Source organism: Ovis aries, chromosome 6 (genome assembly GCF_016772045.2).
Source record: "Ovis aries strain OAR_USU_Benz2616 breed Rambouillet chromosome 6, ARS-UI_Ramb_v3.0, whole genome shotgun sequence".
Classification (NCBI taxonomy): domain Eukaryota; kingdom Metazoa; phylum Chordata; class Mammalia; order Artiodactyla; family Bovidae; genus Ovis; species Ovis aries.
Window position 1 is genome coordinate 6,834,691 of NC_056059.1, and position 3,733 is coordinate 6,838,423.

The 3,733-nt window shown below is 41.7% G+C and overlaps 1 non-coding gene across 1 annotated transcript; it reads right to left on the minus strand.

Annotated features, from left to right (window-relative positions):
• Positions 1 to 357: 357 nt before the first annotated feature.
• Positions 358 to 429, minus strand: TRNAS-GGA (transfer RNA serine (anticodon GGA)). The gene has a single exon. It is a non-coding gene; the product is annotated as a tRNA-Ser (tRNA).
• Between the last annotated feature and the right edge of the window lie 3,304 nt (positions 430 to 3,733).

Genomic DNA, 3,733 nt, shown 5'->3' on the forward strand with positions numbered 1-3,733 from the left:
GGAGCTTTGTTCAGCTTGGTTTTGATGGAATATATTTATGTGGTTCTCCATCACGTTTACATCAAGCTGTTCCCAGCTGCACCAGCATAGGAATGAACAGCTCCGAGGCACACTCCCCCCATGTCTTAGGCCTGTCTGCCTGGTGTGGAAACACTGAAGGACAGGGCCAGAGGTCTTACTGTAACATCAACCATTCTAAGGTGCTGACACTGTTAAGTTTGGGTAGTAGTAATTTGTCGCTCAGTCATGTCCGTCTCTTCGCGACCCCATGGACTGTAGCCCACCAGGCTCCTCTGTCCATGGGATTCTCCAGGCAAGAGTACTGAAGTGGGTTGCCATTTCCTTCTCCAGGGGATCTTCCCGACCCAGGGATCGAACCCGGGTCTCCCGCATTCCAGGCGGACGCTTTAACCTCTGAGCCACCAGGGAAGTCCTAAGTTTGGGTAGTAGAGGAGAAACATAGATTGACACGTGCAGCACCTACAGATTCGCCTGGAAACTTGTTCAGTAGCTAAACATAAACATTGTCAGTGAGGAGCTAGTTTCCTAATGCTGCCTAGTCAAATGAGAAGCTGTCCCCTTTCAGGAACACGCTAGGTGATACAGCACACACAGTTATAAACGCACCATGTGGGTTTTCTTTTTTTGCTATTACGAAAAACAGAACTTATCAAAATTCCTATGTTTCTGGGCACAAGCCTGCAATGAGGTTATAGTGCCAGCCAATTATCAATAATAAAAACTCTGAATTTAATATTGCTAAAGTTTACTGGAAAAATAATATGATAAAATTACTGTCATATAAAGAGGAAATCAAAGAGAATTCAACTAAATAATGTAGGGGGAAAGAGGTGTATCAAACAGTTAGTAACAATGTTGTTCTTTATCTGGATTTTGAAACGATTGCAATAATGACCTAATCATTATACCTGTAGCTAATTTGTTTGGGTTTTTTCATAGACAAAACTAATGCTTTTTCATTTCTGTAATTTAGCTGTCTCTCTTCTGATCTTTCATTTTTCATCAGGTTTTCCACCCTCTGTCTAGCTTTATATCTTCACAAGATAAATTAAAATGTCTATCTTGCCCTTAGGCATCAGGAAGGTAATAATATTTAAAATAGATACATTTATATTTACAAATGACAAAATGTCTCAGGTGCTATTCAAAATGCCTTAAAAAGTAAAATAAACCATGCTGATAGGGTTCTTGAATGAAGCCTTACCCTGAAGCCAAATTTTAGATAATAAGTAGTGATTTCTTAAGTTGGGAGTCACTTAACTTCAGAAGCAAAATTTAATTCAAATTGCTGCATGTTTTGCATCAAAGTGATGTTTTTGAGACTAAACCGTTCAGTGCTGTCAACTGTCACAGGTTTGCTATCTACCCTGCCTTTAAAATCTTACTCTAATGAGCTTGTTTAATAGGTGTTTATTATTCATTTCAGGCACTGTTCTAGGCATGAGATAAGGAAATCGACAAGTCAGCTGAGATGAATTCTCTCTAGAAGCTCATATTCCAGGACGCGGGACAGACAATGAAGACAAATAACCCTACGTCATGTCAGAAGGTGGTAAGTGCAATGAAGGAAAATAAAGCTATAGGGGTATGGGAGGGGAGGGGAGAGAGGCTAGGGCTTCCCAGGTAGCTCAGTGGTAAAGAATCTGCCTGTCAATGCAGGAGACACTGGAGACATGGGTTCCATCTCCGGGTCGGGAAGACCCCCTGGAGCAGGAAATTCCTGCTGCATATTCTTCCCTGGGAAATCCCATGGACAGAGGAGCCTTGTGGGCTACCGTCCACAGGGTCGTAAAGAGTGAGTGAACACAAGCGCACAAGGGAGAGGCTGGCTACTTCCTGTCATATTTGAGCAGAGACCTGTTTTACGTATTCGTCGTCTGTTGCAGTAGTGCCGGTTGTCATTGTTTATTTAGACCTTGAAATATGTGACCAAGCGAGATCCTGGAGGTATACTTCTACCAGAGGCAGACAGGTAGCAGAGAGAGGCCGGAGTCTGGTGTGGATTCGAACCCCAACTCTGCTATTTTCTGCACAGCCTTGGGTAGATCATTTGTCTTTTCTGAACCTTGGGATTCTCTTCTTTTGAAGTTTCCCTGAGAAATAAAAGATGTTTTTTAAGTGCCTGTTTTTTATACAAATTTTAAATGAGCAACTGCTTAATAAATCTTTCCTTTAATCCCTCCCTTGCTCCTTAAGATGGTCCTTTCTGGATGGAAACACAGGTGCCTTGCTGAGAGTTTTTAGAAGGAAATAGCTTTTCACTGAAGGTCAGTGCAATGGACTTCCCACAAAAGTGAGAAATTTACTAGAAAATTGCTAATTATTTGCAAGGCAGCCAGCAATAACTGAGCAATCAGACAGGAAAATGGCCACCATTGAGCCTGAGAGCATATGATCAGCTGACTGGATTTCATTACTCCTCATAAATGTTTGCAATCAAGACAGGCCTAGGTTTGTGTCCCTGTTCTGCTACCCACTAGCTGCTTTCTGTGGCTTTCTAAGCCTCAGGTTCCTCAAATATGAAAAAGAAAAGGCTATTATGAAAAACTGTGATATTTGCTGCTGAGGCTTAACCTTGTGCTGGAATCTAGGTGGTGCTTGGTTTATTTTTGTTTTTGTTATTAGTAGTGGTTAATCAGTTTTTGACTCAGAGTGCTTTCCCATTCACCAAATTACCAAGGGGCTTCCCAGGTGGTATTAGTGGTAAAGAACTTGCCTGCCAGTGCAGAAGACATTAGAGACGCAAGTTCGATCCCTGGGTTGGGAAGATCCTCTGACAAAAGGCACGGCAACCCACTCCAGTATTCTTGCCTGGTGAATCCCATGGACAGAGGAGCCTGATGGGATACAGCCCATAGGGCTGCAAGGAGTTGGACACAACTGAAGTAACTTAGCACACACACACATATTACCATGACTAGTAGAAATAACATCATTCATTTTAACAGAACTGTGAAATAAGGCTGTGAGGGAGCGTGGTTCCATCTATAGTTTCGTTCCGGACAAGGATTTCATCTCAGTCCCAATTCTCCAGCATCTAAAGCTGTGTCTGCACCCTACTAGGAGCTCAGAAATATTTGCTGATGGATTGATTGTGTTGTCTCCCAGTTTTCCTGCTGGACTTCACATCTGTGTGTAATAGGATTGCTGAAGCAGACAGGGAGATTTCTTTCTGTCCTTCAATCAGAGGAACCCCTTTGCCCTCCAACATGGCTAGTGAGACAATTTCTACAGGCCCTGGATTTTTAGTTTTCTGAAGTTAATCATAGCTCCTCAATAAACACACATGGAATGAAATTACATGCAATCAAACTGAATTAAATGTAAACACAGTAAATGTTTTAATTTAGAGTTTTAAATGCAAACTTAAACTAACATATCAAACCTGGTTTGTAGTTTATTTCTAGATTTCAACTTTTGTTGACTAACGAGTTCAAGGAACAATACTTTTTCCATCTTTGATCATTTTCTCTTCAAAATCTTGTAGTGGTTATAAACATTAAGTCCCACCAAGTAAGTGTCATTTTCTAAACTCTCAGAGGAGAGGGAAAAAAGACAGCCAGGTGAAGCAAATTGCCAGAGATCACACTGGGATCAGTGAGAAAGCAAACCAGACTTAGAGTCATCCTACCCCAGCAGCAGTGAAGAGAGAATGTTATGTGGCCCTTGCCTTAGGCCCTTGCCCTGACAACATATTCATGGAAATTTCCTA